Raw genomic sequence first — 10,169 nt, forward strand, 5'->3', positions numbered from 1 at the left:
CTGTTGCCTCAATGACCTTGTTTACCAGGAATCATTTTGATGCACCCAGAGGAGCAACAGATCCTCTCCCAGAGGCACAGTGAGTCTCTGGGTGTAACTGTTAGGTTTATTAATTAGGAGTGCTGCGTCATCCCTGAGGCTGTGTTTTCCCTCGTTGGACTGCCTCAGAAAGTAAACTTGAGAACCTAGAAAGCCACCAAAAGTTTCCAAGCAGCTGATGGAAATGAGCACAGCCCTTGATCCAAGCTGACCCTGAGCAGGACCCCAGAGGACACGCTGGCTGCCTCAGGGGAGGCCGCTGTGCCCCCTGCTCCTCCACCCTCCGTGCAGCACAGGCCTGACAGGGCAGCAGGGTATACTGTAGCCCTGACACTACTGAGGATTGTTACACACTTGGTTTGTTATGGAATCTGTTTGCTGTTTTAAAATTGTTTGCCATAATATAAAATTGAAATTTCCCTCCAAATTCCACTGTTAAATATTTCCTACACAATATATGATGCAATGTAAATGAAAATAACCCATGTACATATTCAAAACAGCTTAATTAATACAATAGCCATTACTATGAACACCTAATATGTGTATAATATATTCCTTATTTCCTCTAGGGGTTAACATTTCTAAATGTTTTATATATTATCCTTTATTTTTTAAATTTAATGTTGGTATAAGTTTGATTTCGAAAGTATGTATGTTTGGAGGGTTTATGGACTTTCACTTTAAAAAAATTATTTAATTTTTAGTTATAGGTGGACACAATATCTTTATTTTGTGTGGTGCCAAGGGTGGAACCCAGTGCCTCACGCATGGTAGGCAGGTGGTCTACCCCAACCCTAGACTTTCACTTTTTATTGATGGCATCATACTGCAAATTTTTTTTTTTTTTGCACTCTGTTGTATAATGATCAGTCAGGGATAGCTACAGGAAGAGAGAGAAGGGGCTCAGTAGAACAACGTTCATTTTACTCAGAGGTCCTAGAGACAGGATGTTAATTAAGTAGGTGTTCAGGGCCACCAAGATGGGTGTAAGAAAGATGCTGCTGGAGGACCAAACGGAGCTGGATCTACATGCTGTGCACTGCTTGCCCTTGGGCTACAGCACAGCCCCAAAGAAGCCTCTTTCAGATGGTTTTAGCTTGCCTATTTGTGAATTCTATCCCAATTACAGCAGACAGGTTTGGTAGCACCAAAAGCTGGTAACACTAAAAGCTACTGAGAACATGTAGCAGCAGAGAGCTGTTGAAGAATTCCAGAATGACCAAGAGCTCCGGGAGAGCTGCTGGGAGCCATTAGCTCTGGCTGTGGAGAGCTGCTAACAATAAGAACCAAGAGCTACTGGCTCTCGGAGTTCAGAGCTGTTAGCAGCACTGAGGGAGCTGCATTTTGCTTTTCTACAATTTCTATCCAAATTGAGCAAAAGAACCCTCAGCCAACTGGTAACAATAGTATACAAATACTTAAACAATCATTGACACTATTTCATATATATGAAAACATAATGTAAGCCAAGAAATAGAAATAAAATCTAGTTACACACACGGAACCTTCAAAACTATCCCATTTTTGAAAAATCAAATATATACAATAAATTCCTCTGGTTGATCAAAAATTCTAGAACTTCTTGCTCATTTATGTACAAATAACTGGAAAAAGTAAAACACTTTATGAACACTTATTTTAAGACTTGGTGGACACTGAAGAAGAAAAAGGATCTCATTTGAATTCCTGAACGGTAATGACAGATTTGGAATGAGGTGCAAACCGGCTTCTGAAGATGAATTTCAAAGTGTTACCTACTAAGTTTGTTTTTTTCCATCTGTCCAAATGAATTTGAAAGAAAATTCAGATGGATTCATTAACCATGTGATACAGCAGCTGCAAAATCTTTAGTCTACAATTGACTTGTCTGCAGTGACGTTCCTTCCAGCTGATTAAATTCCAGGAACTTTTAATGAGTTGCAGCTTTATGTGTCTGAATAAGCCAGCAAAGTTACAGACAGGTTGGAAAAGAATTACAACCACAAAAGGATAAGAAGACACAAAATGGTGTTGCTGCTTGACCACAGTATTATTTCTGCCATTGTAGTGGTGTGTAGATGAGTGCGTGGGCAACGGGTTTCCATGTGCCCAAGACAGCATGGAGCCTTGCACAGAAGATGGGAATGCTGAATAGGCAGCACTTATGTTGGTGTGTATTGAAGCATAGAATTCCAAGGAGAGCAGTGCCACATAGAAAATGAAGGTGAACATATCCTTCAAGAAAAGTTATACTTCAAATGAAAAAAGCAGATATTCATCATAATGCAATACTTCAAAATCTGATTAAGGATTGTGAATGTTGGCCGGCTTTATGGACCACCTCCACGCAACTGCCCATAATCTATCCCCGTAATACACTTTATCATGTCAGATTTTCATTTTTGTTTTGTTTTACTTTGGTTTTTAGTCCCCCCGGACTATGTAAAATTATCAACATTAACTTTTTACAGTTTATTTATTTCACTTTCATATAATTTCTCAGAGGTATAAATTGTGTAGAATCTCTTAGAGGGTTCTAATTTGTTTTACAGATTTTATTCCAAATTTGACTCTCTAGAAGCACATTCTCACAACACTGACTGCGGATAATCATTATGCACGTACATTAAACCACTGATACTTGCTCAGAAAATGGAGAGAAGTCTTTTTTGTTTGCTTCCATGTGTGAAAGATGACATTTCTCAAAATCATGGCTCTTTGGGTGACTGCGTGTTGTGTGGTGACTCCTCATGGTTCTTGACCAATCTCATCAAAAGACTTAGGTTTCCATCATGGTAATTCAGATGACAGTTATAAAGTTGAGTGCATAGAAATACTAACTGCAGTGATATGTTTATATCTTTTGGGATTATCAACGGAACCAGAAACATGGAGATGGAGTAAGCAGGTTTCCTGCCATTGGGCATGTTTAATTTCCACATATCTGTAAAAAATCCAAAACTGTTCTTGTCACTGATTTCTTACTTTATTGCATTTTGATCAGAAAAGACCCTCAACATCAATATATCTAAGATACCCAAAAACTTGGAGTTCAAAAGTAGACAAGTGTTCATGGCCATAGAGCTAAGATAACATCTGGAAATGAGAGGTTGGGAAGTCAGCACAGCCTTCAAAGCCTCTGGTCAATGGGGACACTGAGAAGCCAGGGCCAAGAAAAACAAGGTCATTAAGAAATCCACTGAGACAGGACAGTGTCTTCCCTGTTCTGAAAATAATATCAGGGACTCTCCCAGATGATAAGAGGCAAATTTATGTTGGTAAGAGACAAATGATGCATAGAATAGTCACTCACATTGTGGTAGTAGGAGCAAATGTGACTCCATTTTGTTTTATGACTTCATCCTGAAAAACAACCATGCCAAGTAGAAGAGTCAGGACTGGAGCAAGATATTCTTTTCCTTTTGCTATAGAAACCTTTAAGAACATAAAACTACCTAATGGAGTACTGTTTCTGTAACTAGGGTAACGAGGCTCTGTTTCTGTAACTGGGGTGACTGGGCTAACTGGGATTGGTTAGGCTTCCCTCCGCTTGACTGCACTCTCCCACTTCTGTAACCTGGCTTGCTTGCATTGGCTAGACGCCCCCCCCCCCCAACATCCCTTTTGTGGTTTTCAGGCTTATAAGGAGTGCCCTCGCAATTGTTTGGGGCTGATCAGGAAAACAGCTTTATGTTCTGGTCAGCCGCCATCGGTGTGCTTCAATAAAGGCTTGATTCGATTATACGTGAGTGGTCTGGAAGTCAGGTTATGAAACCCTGGGACGAAGCTTTAACTATAACACGTGATTACCTCTATTACCAAAATAAAAGTCACACTCTTGAGTGGGGTCTTAAGATGATGATGAGATTTGTGTCCTGCAAAGACGCATGATGTAGCACCTGGGTGTAACTAACACTCCATGTGACATCAAGAGATGGGGTCCCTGCCAACCCTGGATGCCAAAAAAGCTGTATTCCTTTGTCCTTCAATTCAGCCCAAGATTTCTGTCCACTGTGTGCTGCCTCTTTTGGCACAAGCATAAAAATAAAGAGTCAGTCTCATTCCTCAATTGTGCTTTATTGATTGATTGATTGTAGTGCTGAGATTCCAGTTGTGCTTTTATTTTTCTGATAGCATAAGAGCCCATGAGGTCAGTAGCACTATGATTACAATTTTTAAATTTTGTTGAGACTTGTTTTGTGGCCTACATTGTGATCTATCCTAGATAATGTTCCATGCGCTGGGGAGAAGAATGCTTTCTGTAGCTGTCGGATGAAACATTCTGTAGCTGTGTGTTAGATCCATTTGGTCTAGGGTGCTGCTTAATTCTGCTGGCTGTTTGTTGATTTTATGTCTGGATGATCAGCCCCTTGCTGAAAGTGCAGTGTTGAAGTCCCGTTATGGTGTTGGAGTCTATGTCTCCACTAAGGTCTATTAATATTTGCTTTTTATATTTGGGTGCTCTAATATTGGAGAGATATATACTTGTTTAGAATTGCTTTTCTCTCTTGCTGAACTGACCCCTTTGTGATTGTCTGGTTTGGACCTAGAATGTCCCCAAGGTCTCTCCTGTTCAGAGGTGGGGCTTTGGGGAAGTGACTGCATCCCGAGGGCTCTGGCTTCACTGCTGGATTAATCCAGGGATGGCTGAGGGGATTACTGGGAGGTGGGACCTAGCTGGAGCCCACAGGCCAACGGAGGTGTGCCCTGGAAGGCTTTTCTTGTCCCCAGCCCCTCTGTTCTTCTTTTTGCTGAGAAGTCTCCTGTCAGCTTCTCTTCCAACCAGTGACACCCCCTCGCTACACCGTCATGAACTCGCCCACTCCATCTCTGACTCCACCTAGTGGTCTTCTGCCTGCCACCTCTTTTCCCCACCCCACCCTTCAAGCCAGAGTCCTCAGGAGCTCCTGCTGCTCCTCTTGCAGCAGTTTGGTCCCCTTTCCCTCAGTGCTCCCTCCGGCCTCCATGACAAGTATTCTGCCACCCAGATGGCCCCTTCACACCCACTCCCTTCCTCCCTTTCCTGGAGTGGCACAAGAAAACAGGCAGCAGGTAAGGCTGGGACTCAGGTGTGTGAGGGGTAGAGGGGCCACCCGACCACGGCTCCCAGAGCTCTTCAGGTTCGGCCAGGGTCTCCTCACACTTTGCTGCCTCCCTCTTGCTTCCCACGCGCCTCGGTGCCATGCTCTGCCCCGTATGTCCAGGAGAACGTTCGGTTCACAGGACCCCCTCCCCCCCCACTGGAGCACTCGCAGCAGAACTTCAGGCTGCCCCAGTGCACCACACGGTGTATTTCTGGTGTAGGGCTGGTGTTTAAGAGATTGACTTGGTCTGACAAATAGCAGAAGCCCCTCTCCATGCTGCATCACCGAACTCCACTCAAGTATCAGCCCAAAGCTTCAGTCTTTCAAAAAAAAACGAGAGCTGGGCATGTTGGTGCATTCCTGTAATCTCAGCCACCTGGGAGGCTGAGGCGGGAGAATTGCAAGTGAAAAACCAGCCTCTACCTCAGAGCAAAGCCTGTCCAAGGAAGGGACATGACCTTTGTTCTTGGAAAGACCCACAGAGCACTCCTAGGCACATTCCCACCCTGCTGAGTTGTTTATCTACAAATAATAGGTGTCCCTGACTCAGTCAGGCTAGGTGGGGACCCAGAGTAATCCCCCTAGCAGCCACCAATCAGCATGAGACAGGTAAATACTTGGGATGCCAGATGACCCTCCCAGTAGTTTATGGTGTTGGGAAACCATGTAATTCAGCATGAACACCCCTCTTGGCTTAAATCAATCAGTTCAAATGAATCCCCCTCTTGTAGTAACCGATCACCCCTACCCGACTTGTTCCCGCCAGTGAATGTGCTAATCATGTTTTAGAGTTGTTATTTGATTTTCCCGCGGTGTGTGATGATTTGCTAAGAGATGCTATGATGTATGTGGAGATCCCTGCCTTCCCCAAAGAGTGTATAAAACTGCTGCAAACCCTGGGCTCGGGGCCTCTCAGTGTCACCAGTTGCTGTGTGTGCACGCGGAGGACCGAGCTAGCTCGCAATAAACACCTCTTTGCTGCTTACATCGATCTTGGTCTCTGGTGGTCTTTTGGGGGTCCCGAATTCGAGCACCCAACACAAGTTTGTGGTCATCCTCAGCAATTTAGCAAGGCTCTAAGCAACTTGGCAAGACCCTATCTCAAAATAAAGATAAAAAAGGGCTGAGGATGTAGCTCAGCGGTAAAACACCCCTGGGTTCCATCCTTTGTTTTTTTTTTTAAAAAAAAGAAAAAAAAGAAAGGCAGGGAGGTGGGCTAATCTAGAATAACAACCAATCACTGATGTATCAGCCTGTTTACTAGATGGTTTAAAGATATTATTTTCAATTTTCAAAGCAATCTTGGAGGGTTATCATTACCATTTCCACAGGATGAATTCATGTTCAGAGCAAAAGAACCTTAGCACGTGGGTGACAGAAACTGTGACTCCATCAGACACTCTTTCTGCTAAATGAGAGTGAGTGACAACATAGGTGAAAGTTGGGGGCACAGGGATGACTTTCCTTTCTGCTGTATATCCTTAAGCAAGTCACAGAGCCTATCTTATTTAGTCACCCCAGCTGGAAAAGAGGCAGCACGCCACCTCCTGGCAGTCTGGGTGAGCATGTACATAAATGTGGCTCAGAGCAAATCACATGTCATCATGGGGCAAGCAGACAACATGGATGAGTGAAAGAGGACAGGAGGGGACAGTGGGGACAGAGCTGCTGCTACATATCTGCAAACCACTGTCACAAAGCACACCAGCCCAGTGTTGCCAGACAGTCTGAGATGATCTGCTTCAAAGGGGTGGATTTCAAACCATTTTGTGGAAACTCAGGGTTCTTCCCAGGTGTAATGAGGCAGAATTTAGGAACAGGATGAGACATGGAAGGCAGGACTTTGGGTCCCTCCCAGCTTTAACATCAGTGTTTTGCATTCCAACTGTGATTGCAGTTCTTCCTCAAAGGAAGTGATGAGATGGCTACTATTATTATTCCCATTCCACAGATAAGGAGACTGAGGCACAGAGTTAATCACCTGCCCAAGGTCACAGAGCAATTAATAATCAAACTGGAATCAGAATCCAGATTGTCTGCAGTTAATACCTTGCTAAGTGGTTCCCTACTTACTTCCTTAACCCATTTAGTTAAAGCTTATCTTTCCCCATCAGGTTCCTGTTTCTCAAAGTGCCCTTGTTCATTCTATTTCCGAGACTCTCTTGAATCCAGGTGGCTCTCTGTCTATCAGTGCTCCCTGCCCACTTCAGGGCATCTTCATCCTGACACCTCTCCTAAGGATGCCTGCAAAAGCCTCCTGACTGGTCTGCTTCCATCCTTGCCTCCTAGGCTATTCTCAGAGCAGCCAGAAGAACGTTTTAAAAAACATGTTACTCTTTCAGGAAGGCATCCAATAGTTTCACAAAACATTCGGAATAAAGGTCAAACTTCTAACCTTGACATGCAGGGTCCTGCACAATCCATCTCGTTCAGTTCTCACCCTCTCACTCAGGTTCAGGCAGGCTGGCCCCAGTCGCTCCCGCAGCGCACAGGAGCCACCATTCCTATACCGCTCTAACTTCTCCACAAAACCCAAGTCCCTCTAAAGTCACCACGGGATTCTGACATCTGGCAGTGCCTGCACTTCCTAGGAGCGTTACAGATTGCTGTGAGATGATGAGTTTAGCGCCCCAACTTTCCTTCCTGCATTTCCACCCACCCCCAAAACATCCCAGTTACCTACTCAGGTACCGATTTCTCGGCGATCTCCCTAAATCCCCTCATTATATACGAATTTATCAAAACATTCCCACTTCTTCAAAATACCCGAACCCCCCTAATATCAGCTCAGCTCTCTTATTTCAAACCGATTCCTCCATCACGCTCTCCATTCCTCGAGAACACCCCGGTTCCCGGTCTGGTACTCTCATTCTTGGCAAAATGTCCTTATCCCCAGCTCCTCGCCCCCCACAACTAACCCGCCCCAGGGTTACTACGGCAACGCCAATCTGTGGCTCCACCCCCTTCTGCGCCAGCCAAGACCGCCCGTTACCATGGAGACCAGAAAATGCCCCTCCCCCTCCCAATGGCCCTCATCCATAGACCCGGCACCCTGGGCCCAAACCTCTCGGACCCTGAGATGCATAGGGGACCCAAAATGGGAGGAGTGCTCGGCACTCCTCCGCAGGCACCCGACTAAGCCCCAAGCAGCCCGCACAGCTCAGACGGAGCGCCGACAGCGGCTCCTACCGCGCGCGCACTCTCCGTGCGACCGCCGTGGGCGCGGAGATGGGGCGGCGCTCCGCCTCCTGGGAGTTGTAGTTTAGTGTTTGCCGCCGCAGCAGGGACCAGTGGCCCGCCAATGGTGAGCCGGAAGGGGGCAGGAACAAGGTTACTGAAGCCAGGCATCTCAGAGCCGGCGCGATCCCCACCCTAGCAACGAAGAAATGATGACGCGCCAGCCCTCCTAGCCAGTCTGCCATTTTATTCTATGATCTTTCTAAACCAGAGTTTACTTTGCACAGGCACTGGGGTACAGTGGAGCATAAAATCGATCTCTCACTTTGGTGTGTGGGACGATTGTTAATAATTGCAAACACAGGTCAATGGAAAACACAATATGTGTTAACAGGTAATTGGGGTGGTTTGGGGGTTGCGGAAATGCAGGCAACATTAAAACATTGGTACATATACTAATCCATTTATCCCCAAGCCCCGAGGTAGGTTCTATTACTATTCCCAAACCTTAATACAGAGAGGTCAGGCAACTGAAGGCCACAAGGTTGGAGCTGGGATTTCATACTTGATAAACTTAACCACAATGCTAAACTGGTAAATAGCCCTATGGTATGATTTCAGGAAGTAGTGCTAAGAATAAAGTAGAAAGAGGGTAAAGTGACTTTAGAAAAAATGCTCAGGGATGGCTTTCAGGAAGATACGATACTTCAGCAGAGACCTGAAGGGACTGATTTCACTTGTGGGATGAGCATGTGGGATATTAAGGTGGACTATATAGAGAGGAGTAAAGGCCACTAGCCTTGTTTTTTCTTTTTTCCCTTCTTCTTGCATTTCCCAAGGGCAAAATACCACTGTACATGCTGCTACCTCTGCCAAGAATGTACTTCTTCATCCTCTTTTCTTAGCCAACATGTCTTTCAAGTTTCAGTTCTAGAAGAATCATCTACCCTGGCCTGTTCTGCTGACCATACATCTCTTCCTCCTCTGTATTTCTAATGGAGCTCCCAGGAAACCTCAATGATGCTGCTCTGTGGACCATACTTTGAAAAGCAAAAGTCTAGCCAACCCCCTCGATGACCCAAGGCACATAAGCCATAAGGGCTCATTGTTATATATCTTTGAGGTGCTGTTGTTGTTTACACAGCATTAATGTACCCAGAGATATCAGATAACTTTATTAAGTCCAGTTTCTTCCTTGAGATTTACTATATGGGTGCTGGTAGAAAAGTCTTTTTGCCATGGAGCCATGAAGTTACCAGAACTTCAAGTAGCTATATTTCTCAGCCAAGAGAGGGCCTTCTTTGGAAGGAATCCACAAAGAACAGGAGAAATGAGAGGCAAAACCTGACATTGTTACAGCATTAAGCAGCAGTTGAAGCCCTTGACTTCTCACAACTTGAACCTCTGAATTGTCTTTTACCTCAAATCTCCTTTGTTGCTGTTCATCGGCAACTGCATTATCAGAGTTTGCTTGAATTGCAGGCCCCACTCCAGACCTACTGAATCCAACTGCATCTCAACACAATTTTGAGAAGTGCTCAGTCACCTCAACCAGGACTTTCTAGCCTACATCAGTTGTGACAACAGAAACCCCAACTGAACTTCCCTAAATCACTAAGGTATCTTTTATTTAAGCAGTCCTGTGGTAGAGCAGACTCCAGGAACTCCCATCAGCCAAGCAAAGATCAGACTGTCTTCATGTTTCAGCTCAGTCCTCCACAGTGTGGGTTCCTAGTCACACCATCTCAGGGTGACTGCAAAGCAGGTCTAGACCAGACCATCTCATTCTGAAACTTCTTAGGAATGAGGGAATCTTTCTTAGAAGTTCCACCCCAACCTGAGCAGACTCATTGGCTAGGACTGGTCACAGGTCCATTCTCAAACCAA

The sequence above is a fragment of the Marmota monax genome, unplaced genomic scaffold (genome assembly GCF_021218885.2).
Source record: "Marmota monax isolate L192 unplaced genomic scaffold, Marmota_monax_Labrador192_F-V1.1 WCK01_AAM20220418_F8-fsc00160, whole genome shotgun sequence".
In the NCBI taxonomy this organism is placed as follows: Eukaryota; Metazoa; Chordata; class Mammalia; order Rodentia; family Sciuridae; genus Marmota; species Marmota monax.